Consider the following 17,294-nt stretch of genomic DNA (forward strand, 5'->3'; position numbering starts at 1 on the left):
CCGTTTACAGTATCACGCACTGCTTGGCTCCACCCACTTGCTTTCTCCTATTCTCTACCGTTACGGGCAGCTTTGCTCAACAGACTCCTGGGAGAGACTGTACATTCCAGTATTTCAGACAAAAAACATTACTAACTTTATAACCGAAAAGAGTGCCTTTTATAGAAAACATAGATTGTTATATTCCCAGAGAAACAAATCAATACGTTTTTCATTACGAATTAAGTATCACAAGCAACTATGTGATAATATTTTTGCTACTTTAATGTGAATGTTTTGGTAATACTCGACACTAGACAAACTGTACAAGTTATAAGAGATTTTCTAAACGAGTGTCTTCTACATAGTGTCTTATTTGTATACAATAGAGATACTTTATTTAGTGATAAATCGCAATTTACTTCAACACTGTTAGAAGTTAATCGTCAATTTACAATATTCTAACATTAAAATTTAATGCCTGTTAACAAGAACGTGACGCAGCCGTTTTTGTAGTGAGCGCATGCTCATTAATGACGTCATCTCTCTGTTCTGCGGCTAGAATGAGCGGTAATGGCTTCGAATATAAAATACAGACGCACTCATTACATGTGAATGCCTACAGTACAACAATGTGACATATAAAAAAAAAACTTTTAAAATTGAATTTTTATCATGCATAAATTCCATGAACTTATCTGTTTCACTTCTTATCATATCCTATTCTGTTTTGCTTATCTTTAAGTTACTTTAAACAATTCAAGTATTGCAATTAAACAATTCCACTCATCTGGTTAATCGGAACTGGAACTACAGTTTAAAGTAAGTTCCGAACCACTGTTCCTCCAACAAGGATCGAACCTGGGATCTCTTAATTACAAGGCGACGATGTTACCACTACACCATTCGAGAAACCCAACGAACCAATCAGAAATTCTTTACATATTTAACCAACTGAAAGACAACGTTCTAGTTGTACGTAGCTACAGATAGAACTGAACCAAGACATTAATCCAAAGTGCTATTGTATCGGAATCAAAATTCGAATACTTCCTGCTCATTTAATGTAAGCGCTGTAGAGGGAGATTATTTCCGCAACATCTTTGGCTGCTATGCGTTTGAAGCTTCGGAACGAGTCACGACTCTCGAAGCAGCCAATCAACCATGCGAGCCGCTGACGTCATCTCAACCCAAAACCTATCGCTAAGCTCTTTGCTCAGGTTCTACACACCCACTAGGCTCGCTAGACAGACACGCTCAGTCTGCTGGAGATGTTCCGGAAGTAATTGGGCTCTAATAGACTAATTATTGTCCATCATTATAAACAATTTGCAGTGTTTAAATCTTAATTGAAAGTGTTTTAAACTAGAACCATGGTCAATACACAGAGAAAAATGTTTCTTTGAAAAAAAAAATAGTTACCGTACATGTGTTTATGTAGGAGAAAAATTGTTTTAGTAATCGTGTACATTTGTGTAGTTACCAAAAATTAGGTCAAAATGACCAAATTCAGTAATGCTACCAAAATTTTTGCCTACGGTTACCAAAAATGTTTAACCAAACGTGTTTTTGATAATTCAAAGAAATCAGTTTTCTGTATGTATAATTGAAAAAAATAAACCCAACAATTGAATTTTTTATTGAGTTGTGCAGAAAATATGAATATGTATTTTATACAAAAGACATAACTAATACACAGTGGCGGCGATTGGGTTCAAAAACCGGGGGTCAAGGTGCCAAAACTGGGGGGGGGGGCAAAGACAGTTTATTTCCCTTTGTAGATAAGGTTTAGCATAGTGCGGGGGCAAAAGTGGCGAAAAGTGGAGGGGGCAGATGCCCCCCTAGCCTCCCTAATCGCCGCCACTGCTAATACACTGAAATGCATTTGTGAATATTTTATTGAAGAATATTTTGTAGCTGTAACTGGGATTCTTATCACCATGTGCCTGATTAAACTAACGTTTGTAATTTATTATGTATTTAGAAATTGTTTTAATGTTCCTAGATTGAGCCATGCTGTACGAATATTGTATTTATATATAGTATTTTTTACAAAATAAAAATATTTAGACTACATATAGTTATTTTATTTGATTCGTTGTTTGCAAAAAATAGAAAATAACATAAAAGTAATATGTTGCTTGTTTTTTTCATCTATACTCTATCCTAGTAATCTTAGGAGCAAGCGAATGAAAATAAATCCTCTGTGGTGAGAGGGGAAGTGGATGCATGGAGGGGGAAACGCGGCTGCAGCAGCGCACACTGCTTTGCTCTGCCCACCCGCTTTCTCCCCTTCTGTACCGTTGTGCTCCGCTTGCTCCACAGACTGCTCGGACAGACTGTAGTGGCTTGTTTGTCTGGTGCGAGCGGCTCCATAAACGCACCACTTGCTGGTAGGGTTGTTAAACGTCCAGGAATTTTAAATAAATTCAATTCCGGTCCAGGAGAGAAAATCAGCAACCGTAAATATGTTCTGGACCGTAAAGAACCTTTTTATCTGTAAAGTATTTCAATTCGGTCCACGAACCTTTTTCCAGATGAATTTAAATACGGTCCAGGAACCTTTTTTCACTGAATGAATACGCAACTTGGACCGAATTTAGATTGTGCGGGAAAAAATGTTCCGGTCCCGTACCGGAACCCAATAGATTAGATTAGATTTATTTTCTTTTTGTGCGAGCCATAGGCTGTACGCACTACATATTTTTGATTTTTCTACAATATTTTGTTACATTTAGTCTTCGTTTAAGCTGTCTCTTACTTTGTTCCATATATACACATTCTTCCCCTCCCTCGACAGTTCTTATTTCAGTCTTTCTCCTCACTTCTCTTTTCCTGCACTCTCACCAAAACACGCATACATGTTGCTTTACACACACTTACACTATAAAGATGGCTCGTCTGGAGCATGATCACTCATTTCGCTACCTTCTCTAATAGCTTTCCCCCGCCAGAACCCATTAGAATTTATGGGTTCGTGGACCTTAAACAACCCTTCCTACTAAATTCACTGCATAGGTGAAGCTACGCGTGTGTCCAGGATCACCTCCATTTACCATCAGTTAGTGAGGAAATTAATAGAATTAAGTCGAAAGATTGTCATTATAATAAGAACAGAGCATTGGTTTTCAAGCTTCGTGAGATCCTTCTTTTAAAAGTCGATGCTCCGTAGGGGGATGGAAACAACGAAGAAAGAGAAACGAAGCAGGGGAAACGACATGTCCTTTGTGCAATGGGGAGGAGACGGACAAGCATATCCTACTGAACTGCTCTTCTACACGTGACCTAAGGGACAAATGGATGAAAAACTTAACAGGTAGGGAGGTGATAGAAGTGGTAGACGACAGAATAAAGATAAAGGAAACGGGGCAGCAAGTGGGGAAATACCTTGGAGAAGTGAGAGAACGGCGGGGGAAAGCTATTAGAGAAGGCAGCGAAATGAGCCCGGATGTTCAGGCACTGAAAAGTATTAAGAATGGCAGGCAAGAAGGCAACGAAAAATTGAAAAAAAGGCAGTGTATGTCGAAAAAAAAGGCAGTCAAGTTTCAGAAAGAGGCAGTGCAAATTGAAGAAGAGACATTAAAAATTGAAGAGAAGGACTTAAATTCTTCTTAAATCTTTAAAAATACAAATAATAATTTGAATAACAAGGGTTATTGAAAAACGAAATCAAATAGAAGAGAAATATAATTTACAAAAATGCCTTGTCGGAATGACCAAAGAGGCAAAAAAAGGCAAAATGTTTGAAAGAGGCAGCGTAAGGTGAAATAGGCAAAAAAAGGCATCATAAAGTATTGTTCAGAATATTAAGAACCTTCGGATTGGTGTAGTTTTGTCTACCAGCGTTGGGAACGAATAGGCATTTTGCCTAAAATCCAGGCTCTAGTGATCATGCTCCAGCTAAGCCATCTCTATTGTGTATAAGTGTGTGTAAAGTAAAATGTATGCGTTCTTTTGGTGGGAGTGCAGGAAAAGAGAAGTGGGGCGAGGAAGAAGGAAAAAAGACTGGAAGAAGAACTTTTGGGGAGGGGAAGAATGTGTATATAGGGGACAAAGTAAGAGACAGCTTAAAAGAAAACGAAATGTAACAAAATATTGTAGAAAAAACTATGTAGTGCGTACAGCCTATGGCTCGCACAGAAGGAAAATAAATCTAAATCTACTAAATCCATTCTACTCCTAAAGTACGTTTTAACGTTCGTCTAAATCTTAAGTAGATTTAGGGGGACCGTGGATAGGCTAACCTAGCCTCGAGCTACTCACTATGCGAGAGGGACGTTTGTACCGGTAAAGGGTGCCAGCCCCTGTGGAATGAGTGCTACACTTCCGGTTTTGAAAAGAATAACATTGAATTCAAAGATGTAAAGGCAGTGTGTTCGGAAGTTTGTTATTTTTATTGTTAATAACAGAAATAAAGTTCACTTGGTTAGTATTTGAACTGATGAGTACTCAATGTAAAATATGCATTAGATAAAAAAAAAAATGAGTGAATAATACAGGAACCAAGCTATATTATCGTATTCTACCATTTAATCCAAAGAATAAATGGTTCCACAGTTTTCACAATTCGAAAAATTAAAATTTTAGATGACGTCACACAATATAAACTTTGTGAGTATTTTCTTCTAACTTCTAAAGTTCTTTCTTGAACGACACTTGCAAAAGTTAATAACAAAATACAATAACTGCGCATTTCAGTATAGTAACTATGAAATGTAAAATAATTAATGGAAAATACTTGTGCTGGATATTCACTCGGCTTGTGGATCCAATAGCATGATAATGATAAACAACAACAATAATAATAAAATTCGAATAAAATTGATTTAATTAGGTATATAGTATTAGTGTATAATAATAATTTTAACCGTAGTAATTATTCTTATTTATTTTACTGTTGTAATCAAAGTATTTCAATGTTGATAATTAATGTAAGCTTCATTTTAACATGGAAAAGTCTTTTCAAAAACGAAACTGTTGGTAGAAGATCAACATTGCCTTGGAAATATTAGTATTGTCCCTTATATCTGCATCCAAAGGATTCGGGGAATTGCCAATCTTTTCTAGGTACCTTTGTTAGGGCTACCATATTTTGAAATGCTAAAAAGTGGACATTTTCTTCGAAAGCCACACACACCAATTTATTCACAAATACGAAAACATTACATAAATCACACAATTGGAATCAGGAAATAATGATTTTATCAAGCTTGATGTGCAGTCCATCACTTTATAACTGTACGCGAAAGAACCTTCTGCAACACTTACTTTATAATATTCATGTTCATTGCCAGGTTTCGTGAAAAACTGAGTCAGTTTTGTAGATGAAGCTTCACCTCTGAAGGCTCTTTTGTGCTTTTCGCACTCCACGTGTGCTTGCAAGTCTAGCCCTCCTTCGTTTGGCACAGACACATATGGTTTACAAACCATACACTCGTCTTCAAAATCGTCTCTACCACGTCTAAAACATGAATAATTTTCTTGTAACTCATTAGTAAACTTGCACTTTCTTTTAGGCATATTAGTAGCTTACACCGTGTTCGCAAACTCTAACTTCCACTTCGAAACACGAACAAACGAATGACGCGGAAATCACATCGACCAGAACTTGAAACTGTAACAACAAACACTTAGCGCATCATCCAGTACTGCCAACATCAGACGTTTAATGATTCGAAAAGTTGTAACTTCGTGATCTCTAACCTATGATGATTGGATAAAAGTTAAAAACCCGGACATTTTAACAGAACCCGCCCGGACGCAAATTTCAGGGTTTTTAACTTTTAACCAATCATCATAGGACATGTCCGGGAAAACCAGGACGTATGGTAGCCCTACCTTTGTTTCTCTATATCACTCAAAAATTTCAAGTGATCCATTTTGTTTCCGATCTTTTATAAGAAAATAAGCTCGGTGACGATATCTATTCCATTTGTTTACATTGGAAAATTCGCCAAACCGGAAGTTAACCCGCCATCAATAATCGAACTGTCTGATCGATAATTTTTTGTTTACTCAGGAATAACCCCCATAAGAACAACACTTAAACATTAGATTTAAACACTTCGATTGACTGGTCTGAAAGGGTTGTGTCAATAATAGAAAAGGATATAGGAACGTTCGTTTACCTGTAAAACTCGATGTGAAGATCGTCTGGATGATTCGTAGATAAAACACTCCTGAAATAAATCGTTTTCGTATCGTAACTCCGCGGTAGATCTTTGCGTAACAATTGATAAAATCGGAGACAACGACTGTTTCCGAGAAAAATTTCTGAGTACAACTGGGGGTGAGAAATGTTCTCTCGAACTTCCGAATGTTAAGACCGTTGACGTCTATCGTTAACGGTGTTTTTTTTTTTAGCATAAAGCTGTGCTTGCTTTCTTTCCCATACGAGTTCCAGTAAAATTCGTATCAGCGGATTTTTCAGATGCACTGAAGGTTGCTGGTGCAATTTGCTCTTAAGAAGCTACCTCCAGTATCCTTGCCAGACCCTTTTGGCGACCTGATTAACCTATTGACTTATGACGCCAGGGGTCCTGGGTCCGAATCCCGGCATGGACATGGATGTTCGTAAGTGTCCACATATAAATGTCATCATATCATCACTCATCCCAATCCTCGCATATTAGCCAACAGTAGCACCAAAAGCGAAGTAAAATAAAGCAAATTAATTAATCAATGAATTATGCCTAGGCTTGTTAACAAATAAAATTAGTTTTAAATTATTCTTCGGCCACAGGATCTAATGGAATCTTTCCTCAGGCCAGCTTCATTAAATTAATTTGGTAACTGTTGAATTTTGATCATCGAAAAAGTTCAATTAATACTTATCGGGAAATTGATGACTCTATTAAATACTTGGAAAACTGATAACATATAATTAATTTGATTTTAACGATGTCGCTTGAAGGAAAAAATTCAGGAGAACCTCTAGCGGTAGTGACAGAATGTGTAGTGTTGCCAAGTTCAACACACATCTTTACTCGGTTGAATAAAAATCTGTATAAAATCGATTTCGCAATGTGAAATGGCAATGATAATGGGTTTTAAAAGCAGCTCTAAAGAACATCATAACAAGATGAAGATAGTGTTTGTTACCCAATACTAAGAAAAAGTTATTTCACAAAATTGATGATAGTCTTTTTTGGACCGATTTAAAGACTCTGAAAATTAAGAATTGAGTTTAAAACATTTCTACCTGCCCCGTATTAAAATTTCACTACGATCGGAACACAAGTTCATTATTTATAGAATTTCAAAGAGAACGCTCGTTTGGAGACCACCAAAACACAGGCACTTTTTCCTCACGACGATAAGAAATGGAAGGCATACTCGAAAAAAAAATATGTGATTACCATGAAGGCAGATTTGAATAAGCTAAATTCTTGTGCAACTCGTTTTAACGTACGTACGTAATTTTTTTAAAAATTAGAGTCCAAAGTCGGGTATCCATAATTTTTAAACCGATAACAGGGCCAAAATCAAGATTACCAAGGTAGAGAAATCAATTCAAATGTCCCAAATTTTCCAAATCGGAATATCTTTTACTTCTTTGTAATTTTAAAGTACATCCCGTATATTTAATTTCTTCTTGTATGCAAATGGTATGTTTCGTACATCTTTTGCTTCAGAAAGATCAAGAAGATAATAGTAATTAGCTAATTACTTTGTGATATTCTGCAATGTCATTATAATTATCAACCGATGCCAGTTGAGCATTGGTTATTCATACCTATCCATCCCATAGTCAATGCTGTACTATTACTATTATCACATTTGTTGTTATAGAAATGGTAAAACTATTCAATTTATTTTTCAATATATTTCTTTAAATTCATGCCACCCGTTTAGGAAGCTAAGGACAAGGGTACTGATTACGCTTCACTTAATTGTCCTCAAATGAATTTAGTTTCATTTCGACAAGGAAAGTAATTTAAATCCTGAAAGGATTTAGTTTTACTCTGCTAAGGAATTTAGTTTAACTCCGTCAATGAATTTAGTTTAATTCCACCAAGAGATTTAGTTTAACTACGGCAAGGAATTTAGTTTAATTCCACCAAGAGATTTAGTTTAACTACGCCAAGAAATTTAGTTAAATTCCATCAAGGAATTTAGTTCAATTCCACCAAGAGATTTAGTTTAATTCCACCAAGAGATTTAGTTTAACTACGCCAAGGAATTTAGTTTAATTCCACCAAGAGATTTAGTTTAATTCCACCAAGGAATTTAGTTTAATTCCACCAAGGAATTTAGTTTAACTCCACCAAGAAATTTAGTTTAATTCCACCAAGAGATTTAGTTTAATTCCACCAAGAGATTTAGTTTAACTCCGCCAAGGAGGCTCAGTCGGTAAAGCGTCTGACTACCATGCTAAAGGTCCCGGGTTCGATCCCCGGCCGGTTCAAATCCGAGATCTTTTCTAACGTTGGAAGCGGCCACGGCGCCCACCCAGCGTCGAATAACATGGATACCTGGGGGAAACCCTGGGGGGTAAAGGCGGTCAGGGGCGTGATGCTGATCACATCACCCCACTCACGACCGGATCAAGAAAGTGTGGGGCGTTACCCCCACACCCCCTATGCACCTTCATGGCGTGGTGCTATGCACAGGGGAGCTCTTTACCTTTTTTACCTTTTATCTTTACCGCCAAGGAATTTAGTTTAATTCCACCAAGATATTTAGTTTAATTCCACCAAGGAATTTAGTTTAACTCCGTTAAGGAATTTAGTTTAATTCCACCAAGATATTTAGTTTATCTTCGACAAGGAATTTACTGTAGATTAGTGTTGCCCACGAGACGAGACTTTGGCCTGTCTCGTCTCGTGGAGTCTCGTGGAAATGCTGTCTCGTCTCGAAAATATTAGTTTGTCTTATGACACATGGTCAATCTCGTCTCGTCTCGAATTTTTAAAAGCCTGTCCCGTTTCGTCCCGTGGGCAACACTACTGTAGATTAATTCCACCAAGAGATTTAGTTTAACTCCGCCAAGGAATTTAGTTTAATTCCAACAAGAGATTTGATTTAACTTCGCCAAGGAATTTAGTTCAATTCCACCAAGAGATTTAGTTTAACTTCCTCAAGGAATATACTAATTCAAATACGTAAATAACACCAACTTTGCCATTTCCATTTTGCACGTTAATGTAACTGAATTTCTACAAGTTAGTTGGATAGGCTGTTCAGTATGAGTTAAAATTAGTGAATTTTGTAAACTTACTCAATCTCAGTTAACGATATTTTAGTAGCAGAACTATTTTACTATAGAACTTCCAATTTTAACGTTACTCATACTCCAAACCAGTAATAAGCAAACAGCGTCCTCCATCAGCGTTTTTGTAATTTTGTTTTAGGTAGGTAGGTAGATAAATTCATATATTTTTTTGAATAAGAAATCTTAATGCACCTACAGCCCGACCAAGAAGAGAAAAACCCTCCGACTCTTAACCGTATACGAGCGGAGGCAGTATAAGGGATGTAATCAGATGCTTCCCATGTAATCCTGCCCCTGTGTTGCCAAATATCTTGTCTTCTTCTAACACGTCGCCGTCATCTTTACTCAATGTCAATTACGTGTATCGTCACGAAGGTGAAAACAGTTCACAGCGAAAGTAGAGACGTAATATTTAACGTTGTAGATTTTTTTTTAAAATGAAGCAAGGGATGGTAGTTATAAATATGGCAACACGGGGGCAGCACAAGCGAAGGAGAAGCGAGAAGAGAAAACAAAATGCTGTTTACTTCAGTTTGTATGTTTTCTGGGGGGGTTTTCTTATCTACTGGCGGATTAAAAATTGTAGATAATCGAGTTTGGACTCCAATTAAAAATTAACCAGTAGACCTACATAAAAACAAGTTACATCAAAATTTAGCTTATTCAATTCTGTGTTAATGTATGCTAACCATTTTTTCCCCCGAATATGCCTTCTATTTTCTAATCGTCGTGAGAACAAAAAGAGTGCCTTTTTTTTCAGTTTTGAAAACGATCGCTCTCTTTGAAATTGTACAGAGCATTCCCTGACATTCGCTACAAGACTCCGCGGCAAGCTGCTCGGCATCAGCGCTTGTATTTCCCGGTGAACGGGGTCCGCGACAGTCGCTAGAGTCGGCTCTTAAAATTACAGTTTATGTATTGTGTACTAACCTTGACTACAGAAGGTGTTGAAAATGATATCCCTCTGCTGCAACACATTCCTGGCATCTCCGAAGGAAATTGGCATTTACACGTGCAAGTTCGTTTACTGTAATTCTCCCGAATTCTCGTACAACACTTTCTTTTAACTCACGGATGGTGTGCGGATTGTCTTTGTATACTGTATACTTTATTTCCCCATTTTTCTTTCCACTTTTATTCAGAACTGACGCTGAAGCGAACGTCGCGGACCCGTTCACCGGGAAAGACAAGCTCTGATGCCGGGCCGCTTGCCGGCGAGTCTCGTAGCGAATGTCAGGGAATGCTCTGTAGTACGGTGCAGACAGAGAGGTTTCAAACACAATTTTCAGATTTTGTCAAAAAAACGTTCTCATCAATTTTGCGAAACAACTTTTTCTTAGTATTGGGTAGTCCTACAAATCAGAGGCGAAACCACGAATTTTTGTCTGGAGGATAAACGTTACAATAATAATAATTATAATAATAATAATTATAATAATAATAATTATTATTATTATTATTATTATTATTATTATTATTATTATTGGTAGTAGTAGTATCAAAGACGTAATTATACTCGTAAATTATGCAAAAAAGGGGTGGAAGTCGGTACTAAAAAATTTGTGTTGGAACAAAGGATTTGGAATATTTTTTTTCAAAACGTTCAATTTGACATTAATAATGGCAAACAAGCACGCAAACTGTATTTTTGAAAGAAACATGGAGCGACTTAAAATAAGAAAATACATAGGCTATGCAACATGCCAACACTAAATCGTGTACGTATTCAAATTTTCCTTAATACATATACAACATATATTATTTAAATATATTACATAATGAATTCGTCCACCTCATAATAAACCAACAGCAAAAATGATATAAATTGTCTGTCAAATGTGCGCGCGGCTTTTCCTTAAAATAATTGTTCTTGGATTTAAGAGAGAATCAATTTGCATTCCAGAAAACATGCGATGCGATCTAATTTTTTTGCAAACTGAAAACAACATTGTTTTAATAGGGCGCAAATTATCTCACGGGGCGCCATGGCATTCTCTTTTTAACAATCTTTTTCATTTAGATCAATTGGCGCCCAGGGCCGACTCCTTCCGCCCCGTAGCTAAGGCTGTGAACTTGATAAGACCAAGGATAGCTGGCATTGCGAGCGAAGCGAGCAAGAAAATTTTACGAAATGCATGCGCCCTTGGCCGTCAATATTTGTCCCCCCCCCCTCTGGTTGCGCCACTGCTACAAAAACAATATTGGTCTTGTTGGGTAGCTTTTTGCATCTGTTTTTAAAATCCATTGTCATTGTCAATTCACATTGAGAAACCGATTTTGTACAGATTTTTATTCAGCGGAGTAAATATATATTTATGATGCACACAACAGCAATTTATGTCATTATCTGTCTCTAAAATGATTCAATCATTTTTTTTATAAAGTTTGAAAAGCAGTGAGAAATCTAAGCTGTGGTTATTAATTAAATTCTACTTAATTGATTACTTTTATATTTCTGAGTTTTATGTGCCTTGGAAATCAGTAAGTTTTGCCCACGTAAATTATTTCTCCTCGTATTGAATTGTAGTTGGCTGAGGAACTAACCATCGTCCAACATACAGTTTACAGTTTTATGTAAGTATAATTGATATGGAGTATGAGATGTGGAGGAAGAGGCTAAATCTATGTAAGATATATTCTTTTAAAAAAAAGGCTCATTGTATTGAGATTATGTAAGTGGCAATATGTGTGTTTCATGTGACGTCAGGATGCGCACAGGCGCCATGTTTGCGGCCAATTTTATTTGTAGTTTGCAAGGAAATGTCCACCACGTAGCGTTCTGCACCAACTACACGTTTGTTTTAAATCACGAATGTATGCGTGTGTGACCTTGTAATGAAGGAGTCCCGGGTTCGATACCCGGTGGAGGCACTTTGTGGTTCGGATTCCACTTTAAACTATAGGTCGAGTCCAGATTAGCCTTACTGTGTATAAAGTGAACTCAAAACACCAACCCAACCGACCAACCAACGAATGTCTGCGTTAGTATCTTCGGCCCGCCCGATTGAATTCTGTGTGCTTACAAGAACTGGCCTCAATCATGGCTGCTCGAACCCGCAATGCAACAGTTTGTGCATTAGGTGAGACGCACCTATAGTGATATTATATTGCTGTGGGTTTTCATAGCGATAAGGCTTCAGTACGCTCATAAATTTAAGGCGAGTCTTATAACTAGAGCCCTAGCACGTATCTAGAAATATACGGGGGGTCATCCAGAAAATAAAGACCGTTTGGTTCTACAAAATGAAAAACACAATATTTATTGGAAAAAACAATTCTGTTACATGCCTGAAGCTTCCTCCACTTCTCTACATAATCACCTCCTACATTTAAACATTTGTCGTGTCTGGGCACGAGATTCAGAATTCCCAAGTTATATTCTTCTGCCGCCAGATTTAGACGGGGAAAACTAAGAATAAGTTGTTATCACTTTTAAAGTTAACGGTAATAGCAGCGCCCCACACCCCTTTGACACCTAAATTTACCCTAGGAGACACTTCGTCCAGTCTTCGTAAATCTAGATCTTTGAAAGTCAGTTTCAACAATATTTATGTTAAAATGTAGCCTTTTTATGCGCCAGAATGGCAGTGGGAGGCAAGGAGAAATGCATTGCGCTTATGGGAGTATTACGTTATTTGCTCTCTTGAGAATATCAAACTTCCGGTGGCATAGAAAAACACAACAACGGAAAGAGGACAGATTGAAGATGTAACTGACAGGCGCAAAAGTCGATACTTCCATTTGATTAGTTGTAACTTGAATTTGAAGTTGATTCCCCATAAGGAATACATGGGATTCTGAAAATTCTTGATCATCATATTTTTTCAAATATCGTGTCTAGCTTAATAATCAACATAAAAAAAAAAACGTCTTCAAGATATTCACACTCTCTTCTTCCCCTGGATTTTTTTAGTAGCAGTGCCCATTCGGACGATACTGAAATAAATGCACAACTGATGCGAAACTGTAACTCTTCCCCTTAAAGGTAGAAATTATTTTCTTGACGACATGAATCCGATTACAATAACTTTTTTCATGTGTGATCCAATTACATCTGTCGAAGCAGAATGAAAAAAGCATATTCTCATGAAAGAACGTCGAAAACTTATTCCCATGTAGATTTTAACTTTTTGAATGAAATTATAGATATAAGTGACTTGGAATTTGCCACTTTTTCTATTAATTGTACATATTTTTCGCTCTTGGTGCACCATAAATGCGTTTTCGCCTGCCTATTCTAACCAAAATGAATGCTTGAACATCCGGGCTTTACTCATAACCCTACCGCGCACGAGATTGGCCAGGTTATCGTGACGTAGCAATCCTTGGTTTCTCATACGGCGGTGGCGCTAACTTAAATGGGCCTGTTGGGCTGGAGCCCACGCAATAATTTGTATGTAATCATATTTTATTTTAGAAATGTAAAGAAAATGTTTCATCATTAGACATTTAAAGAATTCTCACAACTTAATTAATGACTGTTATCAAAATATTTCATAAAGATTTGTTACATCTCCAATATGAGACTTTTCAGTGTCCGTGCTCAGTGAACAGACACGGGACCCCTTGATTACAAGGCGACGACGTTATAAAACGATGAACATCGACATAAATATGTCAATATTTTCTCGGATTAGGCACTCAAAAATAGGTACTTATGACTAAAATAGGCATAAGTAGCCGCTATAAAATTCACGTATTCTCCTGAGAAATGTTCTGAAACAGGTTTTAAAGGTAAAATCCCACATTTTCTATGTTAGGAACAACAAAAAAGAAATGCATTTTAGGGCATATTCTCAGCCTACTTATAGGTGTATTACACGAAAAGTGATCACATTCCATGTAAATATCAAAATGAATTAATCTGAAAATTATTAGTGTTTTTATTTGCATTAAGGTTTAAATGTTTGTGAATGCCTTGAATATTTCACCAACAAATTATTATTAACATCTGTACCCTATATGCTTCACAGACAAATGAGGTCAAATTTTGATACATTTTTAAAGTGCCGCGCACACAAATATTTTCGTTAATGCTTTTCGTGCATTCAGGCTATGTCATCATACTCAAGTTTTTTCATTTGTTAGCACCACAAAGTACTTCACCCAATCTCATGTCTATAACCTTACATTTTGTGTGCAAAATGTCACGTACGTAACGCTGGAATACTCCTATTGCATATCATTACAAAACAAATATCTGAGTTAACCCAACCAATGTTTCTCAAATTGATTTGGTTTATTTTACTTCGCTTTTTTGCCACTTTTGGCTAATCGCGGGTGAGTGACATGGACGTCCGCAGGATTTTTCCCAGGGAGGGGCAAGCAAGGTAATTTTTTTCCAGGGGGGCAAAGGACACATATTTTCCTCCAAAATAGTGATGCTCTCTCAAAAAAATATTTCTGTCTGAAATTATCATGTTTCTTCAACGAATTTATAATAATTAACATAAATTACTGTGATTGAAATGAAATTATGTGTGAAATATATAATTTTTAGGTACACATTCATTTTCCAGGGGGGACCGTGGCCCCTCCTTGCCCCCCTTCCGGACGCCCATGGTGAGTGATGATATGATGAAATTGATAAATGGAAACTCACAAACGCCGGGGTTCGAAAACGGGACTAACCACTCCGCGACGGAGGGTGGCTGTTTCTCAAATCTTGGCGCTACTGCGTTATCTCGACCAAAAATGATGTACACGAGAGTTGAATTGGATTATTCTAATTGAGAAAAGGGGGAGGTTGTGTCACGTTTTGCGCAGCCAGAAGCGCACCCAAGAAGCTCCCAAACTCTTATTGTCACTTCCCAACACTCCATAAAGTACATTGTCAAACTTCGCAAGACCTTACTGGTGGAAACTGTCTGGCTCATAGTATTACCATGCAGCTGCCCCCTTAATGAGCATGAAGTCTAATTGAAAGAACCGAAGCAGCTGGGCTTGACGCCGTACGTCAGTCGATACCCAGAATCCATCAGGATCGTCAATGGCTTCTAAACAACCATGACGGTTTATAGAAATGGCAGCGGTGAGAACAGAGCTTTCGCAGGTCGCCCGCTCGGCTTTGAACCAGATTTCTGATCTTACGGTTGTCCCTTTTTAGGGGAGGGACATCCCCTCATCGCCACATTTATCAAGACTTAAGCACGGCTAATGATAACCATGAAAATTAATTGATAAAGCCTAGCCAATGGCAAAGCTCTGACACTTTGATTGAATAATAACCCTTCTTTCTTTGACCCCTACTGATATATTCTTTGCAGACTTTTCCGCCATTGCAGACCTTGGTAAACAAAGGAAACTGGCGGGAATATCCTGTTACACATTGCCGATTCGCCTGCGTTCAGCCACCGGGCGTCATGGCCAGTGACATAGTATTATTGCTTGCAAATCGTGATTCGCCATATTAGCTGAAGGCAACAGCAACGCCGTGGAGTGGCATTAGAAGTAAAATACGTCGGCCTGACGAAACGGTGACAATCGCAACTGTCATGGCTGCCGCGCGCACTTCACAAGTCACCAAACTGCGTAGCAAAATCAAGCACAGTTTGCTCCCTTCTCGTTAGGCACATAAAAGGTTAAAGAAGAAGAAGAAGAAACAACAAGAAGAAAGAGGAATGGAAACAGAAAAACGCTGCATGGAGAATGTTTTGGAAAATTACGATTTCAAACCTGTCTCTCCATGCAAAATCCCGTTTGCTCATGCTTATTTCTTTCTCAAGCGGTTGTTTATCTAGAACACATTTCATTTTTTATTATTAAGAAAGTACCCTATTTACACAACAGATGGTGCTCAGACCTGTAGTTCAAACGTGATGTTCTGAATTTCGATTCGGAAATTTTATGATATGTTACGATACAATAAAAACAGCAACACAAAACGAGCCAATCAGAATAACAAAATAATCAATAACAGATAATTATATGTTTATGTAGCCCTGATGTGACTTCCTTCTTACATTTACCAGGGAACATGCTCTAAACGTAAGGTTATAGGCAGTGATGTGCGTCTACGCGTAAACAACGATAGTCTACATTCTACACGTAGACTATTTTATACACGTAGATGACGTAATCTATGTAAAGAACATGGCGAAAGGTGATAACTTAACAAAGGGCGCCGCGGAATTGAAAGAAAATTATACTGCGTATCAGTTGCTGATGTGTGAAGAGAACTTTTCATACTCATTCTTCCAAATTCGAACAATTTCTCACCTAAGAAACCTAATATAGGAAATATCTTAGTGTTTTATGGGAAAAAGACCACTCTTGCCTCACGACTGCCATCTGTTGTTGTTTTATGCATACTATTTATCTTCATCCATAGTTGATGATAGAAGAGAAGAGATATTTTGTTGTAAATAGGATTCTTTTCATTTCGTTAGGAACCAATATAGTTGAAAATGTCACTTTCCTTTCATGAAAGCCTTGAAAGTTAATTTTAATGCACTTTAGATTGTCTACGTAGTCTATGTAAACTACAACCCAATGTAATCTACACGTAGATTACGTGTAGACAACGCATGTAGACGTAAACTTATAGTCTACGGCACATCACTGGTTATAGGTTAGGAAAGAATACATCTAATCTCAGAATCATTTGCTCTTCATCAAGTTTAACCACGAAGGATAATAGGAAGTGCACTGTTACAGTTCGCCGTAAAATTTACTATGTTCTACCGTCAACAGTCTGCCCGTCAATTTACAAAAACGTGACCCAAACATTTTTTAAAATTATTTTTTAAAAATCATGCATAAAGAGAGATAATGATTATAACTTACAGTTGCGTGCCCCAATGCATCAAAAATATATTTTTAGAAACTGAATCTTTAAAATTACACTGATTAAAGTAACTATGTAATGACCGTCATGGACGTTCGGGTCAAGGGGAGCCACGCTCCTCAAAGGAAATGAATGTCAAGCTAAAATTATATGTTCACACTTATAATTTCATACGTATATGGCATGCATATACTTTATTCTACCCAAATGTTTCCTTTAAAAGCATGTGAAACATTTTTTAACCTGAGCTTTTACATAAAATATAACTTATTTACAGTTATATGTTCACGCTCATTTAGAGTTATATTTTTACGT

The sequence above is a fragment of the Lepisma saccharinum genome, chromosome 12, assembly GCF_977018435.1.
Source record: "Lepisma saccharinum chromosome 12, izLepSacc3.1, whole genome shotgun sequence".
Classification (NCBI taxonomy): Eukaryota; Metazoa; Arthropoda; class Insecta; order Zygentoma; family Lepismatidae; genus Lepisma; species Lepisma saccharinum.